The sequence below is a fragment of the Chenopodium quinoa genome, unplaced genomic scaffold, assembly GCF_001683475.1.
Source record: "Chenopodium quinoa cultivar QQ74 unplaced genomic scaffold, ASM168347v1, whole genome shotgun sequence".
Classification (NCBI taxonomy): Eukaryota; Viridiplantae; Streptophyta; class Magnoliopsida; order Caryophyllales; family Amaranthaceae; genus Chenopodium; species Chenopodium quinoa.
Window position 1 is genome coordinate 2,544,651 of NW_018743032.1, and position 9,730 is coordinate 2,554,380.

The following is a 9,730-nucleotide window of genomic DNA, read 5'->3' on the forward strand; positions in this document are numbered from 1 at the left end:
TTGCTAGGAACGAGGGGATGATAGTGCTTTGGGTTGACTCCCCTTTTGTGAGTTGTTGAGGCCTTCCAGTGCTTTCAGGAGAGCTGCTTCATTGTTCGTGGTGCCTTGGAGTTCTTCTAGGATGCGACGAACACCTTCCATTTCCCATGGGGTGAGATGACTATTACCCCACTTGACTTTTCTGTTATTAGTGGACTCAAGTTTCGCCCGGCTCGATTCCTGCGGACGAGCTGCTGTCGCTGGCTATTTCAGAGACTGGAGATCTTCTAGGTCTGATTGTATATAGGGCCCCTGCTGAGGCCAGAGATATTAACTCGAGTATGAGGTCGATTCGTACTCAACTGTTGGCGGATGCTTACGATGATGATGCGACTACGCTAGAGCAGCGGGTTCGCAGTTTTGTTCTTATTCTCCTATCGGGGACCATTTCTCCTAACAGGGGAAGCCGTGTTTTACTGCGCTATCTGCCTGCGCTGCGCGACCTCCAGCGGGTCAGTATGTTTGAATGGGCCAACATTGGCTATGCTGATCTCCTTCTAGGGCTGTGGCTGGGGTGCCACCAACGACACTGCGGAGCGGAGATCTCCGTTTCTGGCCTTTGGAAGGTCTTAGAGGTACATCTTCTTCCAAACTAGTGATCTTATCTTAAGTTTCGATTTTCCATTAGCTCTGAGCCTTCTTGGATTTTTCGCAGGTTTGGCTCTATGAGTATGTTCCTTCACTGGCCCCGGCTAGGCCTAGGGCTAGAGAGCTCCCGGTGGCTGCCAACTGGCAGGACCGCTGTGCTGGTCTAATTTCCGCAGCTGTTGTCAGGGGTGTCATCCTTGATGTAAGGACATTTCTTGTTTTTCGATTCTCTAGGTTTTATCATGAGTGTTTGACATATATATTTTGTTTTAGCGCCCTGCCGTTCGATATCGTCCATGGACCGACTTGGGCGATTTCCGGCTGGCTTTCCAGTACACAGTCAAAAGGCGTTTCTTCTGGGGTACCTACAATGTAGTGTGGTACCTGGGTGAGAGAGTGGCTATTCAGCACTCCTCAGATGTACCTCTGGTTCCCGGGGATCATCCTGCTTTGATGATGACTCAGGATAAACACCAACTGCATTCTATGGATAGTGCCATATGTGAGGACTTCCGGAGGCATATCTACCTCGGCCGCTCTTATGAAGAGGAGTTGCTCCCTTGATTAGCTCGTCCACTATACTGCGAGGAGGTTTGCAATTATTCATCATTTAGTTCATCTTTTCTATAGACCCCAGCGATGCTAATTATCGGATTATCTTGTAGAAGGAGAGAGAGCATGAGGTGTTTGAGCCCCCGCGCATGTCTATTCGCTACCAAGGGATTCATGATCCCATTGAGGAGATGATCCCTCCAGCCCCAGAGGAGTGGCGACTGGTGGAGTTTTTATACTTTCTTCAGTTTCTTACATGTATCATTCTGTTTTCTAATGTTATCTGATTTTTGCAGTTCTCTCAAGAGGTGATGGTGCGGGTGGAAGCTGATCTTGACGCCTGTCGATATCAGCTGGCGAGGTAGAGCCACCGGGAATCATGTCGACGTACGGAGGACGTTGCACCAGTAGGTCTTTATGCACTTCTTTTTGTTTATCTATTTTGCTTTCTTATGACTAACTTGCATTTCTTTGTCTTTGTTACTGCCTGGTCCTCGGTCACGTACTCGTTCGAGGCCAGAGGGCTCAAGAGAGGCAGAGCGAGGCGTCGACGCACCTCATTGGAGATCCCAGGCAGGCGGGAGGTGTCTGGCCAGGCGGAGGGAAATGATGATAACAGCCCTAGTCATGGAACCTCGTCAACGGATATGATCCTACCTGGGTATGGTACTCCGGTGGTACGCCCTCACGTGGTTTCAGACGCGTTTGTGGCCGGTCCATCGTCTTAGTTTGGTGGTGAGACGTACGAGGTTAGCTCGTCGTCACAGCAGTCTTGGCCTACTCCTCCTGCTCAGCAGCACAACTTTTAGGGAGATCTGCAGTTCACTCAGTAGGCTGGCCCTACGATCGTAATCCCCCCCAACGGGCGGTGGTGATTCTCCTCAAGTGCTGACTCCTCAATCTGTGTTCTTCTATGATACGATGGGCATTTCTCAGGATCGTCCTCCAGCACCCTAGATTTCTCTACATTATTATTCATTTTCTGGACTATTTGGACTTTGCTGATGGTGTGTTATACATTTTATTGACACTTATATTCATATGTATATATTAGACTCTATCTGTTTAGACTTTATCTATTTTAAGTACTCTTTATGTGCATCTGAGTGTGTGATTTTGTGACAAATTTTGCGCAAAAATTCCGTCATTTTTTTTATCATTGGAGGGTATCCGAATTTTTCCCCCAAAAAGAAAAAATAAAAAAGGGAATGAGGAAATCGTAAGTTTATAATTGATTAATTTGAAATTCTTACAAAAAGAAATTCAAATCAACTAGAATTAAATCAAAAAGGGTTGAGTCATTATAGGAAAAGGTGACCAGAATTCGATGAGGTAGGAAAAGTGAAAAAAGTTAGATAAAATCTTGATAATCTAAGTACAAATTCGAATCAAAATCAAATCAATGAATTAATTAGGACGCGCCTTTTTCATCGCTGACATCAAGTTCCATTGCGGCGCAACAGGCTTATCGTGTTGTAATGGACCTGGAGAATCCATCTTCGAATAAAATTCAATTTCTGCTTCAATTTTGTTTATAAAAAGCCCCCGAATTCGTCATATTCTGCATAATTCGAGTCATTAGCTTCTATATTCTCTTAGCTTCCATAATTTAGTAATCATGTCTAAGAATTTTTGTGAAATCACCCGTGAGTGGTGTCGGTCTCTGACCACTAGTGAGAAAAGAGAACTAGAACATCTCAATATGAATGGTCTATTGGGTATAAAGGGGGTGGATTTTGATTTTGATTTTATTCATGCCGCCATAGAATATTGGGTACCCAACACTCATTGTTTTAGGCTAGGAAACGATGAAATTAGCCCCCTGTCGGAAGCATTGGGTGCTATTTTTGGCTTTCCCTCTTTGCATCTTTTCGTAATCCCCACAATATGTGAATATTATTATAAGGATTTTGAGCATTTTTATAATCTTAGGGAGACTGATTTAAAATCTATAGTTCATTGGAAAGAAGTAGATCTAAGAAAATTTGCATCTTTTTTCTTTAATAGATCTAAGTCTAATTCTTTTCACATATATAGATGGAGATTTTTTCTTTTTTGCATGTTTAGCCTATTCTTGCTCACTAGTGGTAGTATCCATACGAGTCAAGCTATATTAGCATCCGTTATGGAGCAAATTGATGCTGGAAGAAATACAATGCCTTTAATTGTTGGAGAAACAATGATGAGTTTAGATGAATTGAAAAAGGATCCCAAAACACCAATTCGAGGATCTCGAATATTATTACTAGTAGAAAATTAATACTCTTAATTTCAGTAATAAAATATATTTAATTTTGTAGTGTAATAACAATTGATTTTCAATGTTGCAGATTTGGCTAATGGAAAGACTTGGATTAATTAGTCCTCCTGATAATATTGAAAAATACACTCCTAATTGTCTTGTGAGAAGGAAGAAGCGATTTTCCATAAAGATGGGACGTCGGGAGTGGAGCAAAATATTTGAAGCTCGTGACTTCTCCATCAAGTGGGTTGTGCCTTGATGGAAGATTGAAAAGATGATTTGAGTCAATAAATAAGCTTTCTGCCGCATTCCAAGCTTATCAAAGTTGACCTTTTATTACCCTTGTAGAGTGATGAGGCAGTATGGTCTTGCTCAAACCATCCCTTCTTCTGGTGATAATCACCTTCCTTATGAATATTCTATATCAAAGAATGTTGAAAGGTTCGACAATTATTAGTATGGTAGACCCTTATGGACCGTTGTGTCTGATAGAGTCCCTCCTCCATTGTCTAGGGAATATAAACAATGGTTGCTTACTCGAGATCGAAAGGACAAGAACAACGTTCGAAACTCAAACTCTAAAGGTGTAGAGAAGAGTAACATAAAAGACCGCCTAGGGGATAAGAAGGCTCCTCCTAAAGATCGTCTGGGCTCGAGAGTTGAATTCAAGACTCCTATCATGCCTAAGAAGAAGAGTGTTCCAGAGGGCAAAGGAAAGAGGAAAGCTACTCCTATAGAGAAGACTTGGGTTGAGAAAAAGGTTGGGGTCTTTGCTAAAGGGGAAACTTCTTCCTCTAAGATTTTGGTTCGCTCATCTAAAGGATCACTCTTGGTCAAATAATTGTCGGATGAGGAGGACGGAGAGAAGAATTGGAAAAGGATTCGAAAGGGAAAAAGAGGATTAGATTTAGGGTATTACTTTGCCTTTAATTTTAATTCCAAGTTAATTTTATTTTCAAGCTTTGTAATAATGTAATGTAATTTCAATTTCAATTCAATTATTAATGCAGTTTTTATCTTTCAAATAAATTTACTTTATTTCTTTAAAAATCCTTTATTAGCAATAATTTTAAGCAATGAAAAATCTTGAGCAAATTTCAAGAATAATCCGAGTACGGAAGTCAGAAAATCTTCGAAATAATTTGAAACTGTCGCAATTAATCGCTGCTTGCCTCGAAAGAAAACAACTTTTTTTCGCGGCGCATTGGATTTTGTTTTGTCGTGATGCTTGTTTTTGCGATTCTGTGTTGATCTCATGCGTTCAAAGGCAGGATTTTGAATTTTTAAAGTGGCCGCACCCTATGGAAGGGTTGCCTATGTATTCTTATTAAGGAATCAGGCCAAACGTAGCTCTCTTGAGTACAAAACTCATTAGATTATGGGTAGAACTTCTTGAGTTGGTCAAGATTTGTCGTATTGGAAAATTCATTGTTGTCCATATCTATTAACTTAGTTGCGCCTCCAGATAGGATGGTTTTGACGATGTATGGTCTAGACCAATTAGGCCTAAATTTGCCTCATGGATCCAGAACATTCTTTCTAAGTGTTTTCAACACCAAGTCTCCTTCTTTGATGTTTCTTGTCTTGACCTTTTTATTGAAGTGTCTAGCCATACGGTTTTGGTAGCACTGGACATGATGCAAGGTTTCTAACCGCTTTTCATCGAGTAGAACTAGCTCTTCGTATCGAGCTCTTGTCCATTCAACCTCATCAAGCTTACTTTCTAATGCTATGCGTAGGGAAGGTATTTCTAGTTTTATAGGTTGTACGGCGTCCATTCCATAGACTAGGGAGAACGTCGTAGTTCCTATGGATGAGCAAATTGACGTGCGATATCCCCAAAGAGCAAAATGGAGTTTATCAGGCCAATCTTTGTAATATTTAGTCATATTTTCGATGATTGTTTTTATATTTTTATTGGCTGCTTCCACCGCACCATTTTCTTGAGGTCTATATGGAGAAGAGTGATGATGTGGAATACCATACTTTTTAAGTAGGTCTTCACACTCTGCTTGAAAGTGAGTTCCATTGTCACTTATCTACATATGATGTTTCTTTCGATGAAGAGGGCCACGTGCTTTGCGGTGAGTTTTGCGTAAGATGCCACTTCAACCCATTTAGTGAATTAGTTTATGGCAACGAGAATATATTCATGACCTCCTAATCTGGGGGGAGTGATCTTTCTAATGATATCTATTCCCAAAGTTGAGAATAGCCATGGAAATGTGTAAGTGTAAAGAAGAGAAGGTGGAACATGTTGCAAATTGGCATATATTTGGCATTTCGCACATCTTTTTCACATATTGATGGCATTCTCTTTCCATTGTAGTCCAATAATAGCCTTGGCGCATGATCTTTTGGACTAGCATTTTACCATTCATGTGTGTTCCACATGCTCCTTCGTGGATAACTCTCATTGCCTTTTGAGCTTCCTTTTTGTCTACGCATAGGAGAGCTTTTCCTTTAGATACCCTTTTATGAACTTCACCTTCTATGAGTACGAACTAAGAGGCTAAGAGTCTTAAGGCAGGTTTCGCTCTTTTTTCAACATTAGGTGGATATTCCCCTTCGGTGACATAGTTGAGGTTGTCTGTGTACCATTGTGTTTCTTCATCCTCAATGGCTTGAACATAAGCAGGCTTATGCCTTTTCTCTATGGTTAGAGGCATTTTTTCAATTTCCTTAGATATTCTAACCATCGAGGCTAGTCTTGCCAAGGCATCAGCGAATTGGTTTTCCGCTCTGGGTAGGTATGTATACTCTACCTTTTCGAGTTGACGGTGAGAGTTTCTAAGTAGGTTTGATATGGAGCGAGACGTCCACTCCTCACCTTCCACCTTTTGCAAATTTGGTTGATGATAAGGGATGAATCTCCAAAAATTCGAAGTTTCTTAACTCCTAGTATTAACTCTATTTCGAGGCCTGCCACACATGCTTCATATTCCGCAGCATTGTAGGTAACGTCGAAATCGAGCTTTATGAAAATTGGAACATGCTCTTCCTTGGGTGACATTAATAGGAACCCTACGCCACATCCTTTTTGGTTAGATGCACCGTTTAAGTATAGTGTCCAAGCGTCATCCTCAGCGATCATTAACTTTTTGTCTGGAAAGTCATTTCCTTGTACTGGTGTTGAGTCTTCAATTGGAAAGTCTGCCAAGAAATCAGAGACCGCAGATCCTTTGATGGACTTTTGAGGCATGAATATTAGGTCAAATTGAGCTAAGTTAACTATCCATCTTGATATTCTTCCATTAAGCGTGGATTTCTCGAAGAGTTACTTGAGGGGATCCATTCGAGACACCACATGGACTGTGTGAACGAGCATGTAATGTTTTAACTTCGTTGTGGCCCACACATGTGCGAGGCACAACTTTTCACGTGGTGTGTAGCAAACTTCATATTCAATTATTTTCTTACTTAGGTAGTAGATGTCATTCTCTTTTTCTTCCACGTCTTGTGCGAGCATAGCCCCCATTGTCTCTTTGGTGACTGTCAAGTATAGACGAAGAGGAATGTTTGGTAATGCTGGCGCTAGCCCAAGAGGATTTGCAAGGTAAGTTTTGATCTTATTAAAGGCTTCTTGACACTCAACGTCCCATAATACTGGTACGTTCTTCTTAAGTTTCTTGAATATGGGTTCACACACCATGGTGAGTTTTGATATGAACCTACTTATGTGTTGCAACCGGCCAATGAATCCTTGAATTTGCTTCTCGATTTTGGGCGACTGCATTGACATGAGAGCCTTGATTTTAGTGGGGTCTATTTCAATCCCTCTAGAGCTAATGACATAGCCTAGAAGTTTCCTGGAGGTAACCCCAAATGCACACTTGGCTGGATTTAGTCTCATGTTGTACTTGCGAAGCCTTTCAAAGAACTTTCTCAAGGCTATTTGTTGACCAGGGCGATCCTTGGATTTCAATCATATCTTCCACATACACCTCGAATTCCTTATGTATCATGTCATGAAGTAAGGCAGTTGCTGCTCTTTGGTACATGGCACCCGCGTTTTTCAACCCGAATTTCATTACCGTATAGTAGTAAGTGCATCATGGTGTTATGAAAGTAGTCTTTTCCATGTCTTCTTTTGCCATGAGAATTTGGTCGTAACCTGCGTACCCATCCATAAACGAGAAAAGTGCGTGATTAGCTATATTATCTACTAGAATGTCGATGTGTGGTAGAGGGAAATCGTCTTTTAGGCTAGCCTTGTTGAGATCCCTGTAGTCGACACACATTCTTACTCTACCATCCTTCTTAGGAACTGGTACCACATTAGCGACCCATTCTGGATACTTGGACACCTTAATAAAACCTGCAGTTATTTTTCTTTATTTTTTTTTTTTGAATTTCTTCTTTTATTTTATGTGCTACGTCGGGTTTCATTAGACATAAATTTTTATTTATAGGTTTCATTCTAGGAATTAGTGGTATAGTATGTTGAGAAATTTCCCTGCTTATACTTGACATATCTTCATATGTACAAGCAAAGACATCGATAAACTCAACAACTAGATTTATTAATTCAGCTCTTTCTTCTTTGTTTAGAGTTAAGCCAATTTTAACTTCTCTTTTAATAGTGGGATCCTTAGAGATGTTAGCAGTTTCATTTTCTTCGATTATTGCCGTTTTATTCTCAAATGATTCTATTGTTTTAATTATTTCTTTGTCATCTTCATCATTAGTAAAGCAATACTCATTATCTTGAGTGAGGGAATAACACGAGGAGTAAGCGGAAGAAGTCATATTATTAAATTCTTGAATCATTACATTAAAAAGAGAAAGGTCTGTAGAGACCTAGCTACTAACTATTCTAGGGGTAGATGCTAGGCTAGGTTTAATAGTAGGGGGTGCAACTACAAGAGACTTGGAAGACTTGACGATAGAAGGCTCAGACTCAGGCTCTGACTGAGATGAATCAGACTCATCGAACATGGGACCTTCTCCCTTAGTTATAGATATTTTCCTTCCACTTGGCATAGTCACTTTCACGGTCTTGCGCCATCCCTGGAGTAGTCCTTCTGCTGGATTGATGAGCTTGGAGGGGTCAGTGCAGAGTTGTCATTGATGTACTTAGGCTCATTTTTCTCGTACCCAAAGAGGAGACCCATGAAATTGAAGTCAAAGCATGGGGGTGCTCGTTCCTTATAGGTAGGAGCAGGAATCTCGTCTAGAAAGTTACAATCCAAGAAGATTTCGAACCCAGGCTGGTGTACCCCATTCCTGACAAGTGGTTCAGGGAATTTGTAGCATGGGTAGTCTTCTAATCTTTTATAAATTATCCATTCAAAGTGAGAGGGTATTGATCTATTGGTATTGTAACTTTTTGGGCACAAGCTATTCTCCGCACATTGGATTTTTAAGGTTCTCTTGAGGTCCTCTAGAGTTGGGTTGAATCCAAGTCCAAAAGTATCCCTTTTAGGGAGGCTAGGTAGTCTCGTGCGCTTAGCTATTTATTTCTTCTTACCCAAAGTCATTCCAGGAAAGTGTCCTTGTCTTTTAAGAATAGCATTGACAGCGAGATTTGAGTGGGGGTTATAGTCAAGAGGGGTCTTTTCATCTTCTTCGATAAAAGAGACCTCTTTGGCATTGAAGCCCCATAAATCTTCGTCATACTCATCGTGCTCTACATGAATGGTTGGTTTGTCAATCGCTTTGATTCTCATGGGGGATGCATTGATCATGATAGGAATTCCTCCAACTATAGCCTTTACTTGTTGGTGGAGAGATGAAGGGACGACTTTAAGGTCATGGATCCAAGGGAGTCCCAACAATAGATTGAATGAAGCCTTGATATCTACTACTTGAAAAGTAGTGCTATGCTCAATGACTCCTGCAGTAACATTCATCGTGATGGTTCCAAGGGCTTGGCAATGAGTGTTGTGATAGGCCCTTATGCCTTGTGTGGATGAAGTTAAGTCTTCATCCTTTATTCCCAACATTCTAGCAGTGAAAAGTGGGCATACATTGATTGCTGAACCATTGTCTAAGAGGGTAATTGGCACGTTCATTCTTCTGCTGCACACCACTGTATATTTTAAGGCTTTGTTATGTTTATCACCTTCTGGCGGTAAGTCTTTATTAGAAAAGGGGATTAAATTAATGGGACTTGGGAGGTCACTTGTGAGGAAGTTGGCCAACCCTTCTGGAGTAGTCTCGGAATCTATTCCTACTTTTGCTAGAGCATCCATTACTGCAACCCTATGCTCATGAGACGAAGCTAGAAGCTTCTTTTTAAGTTGCTTGACAATGTCATTGTCTTCAATAATGGGTGTTAGAGCTTGTTGAGTTGTAGGTATAGGCACA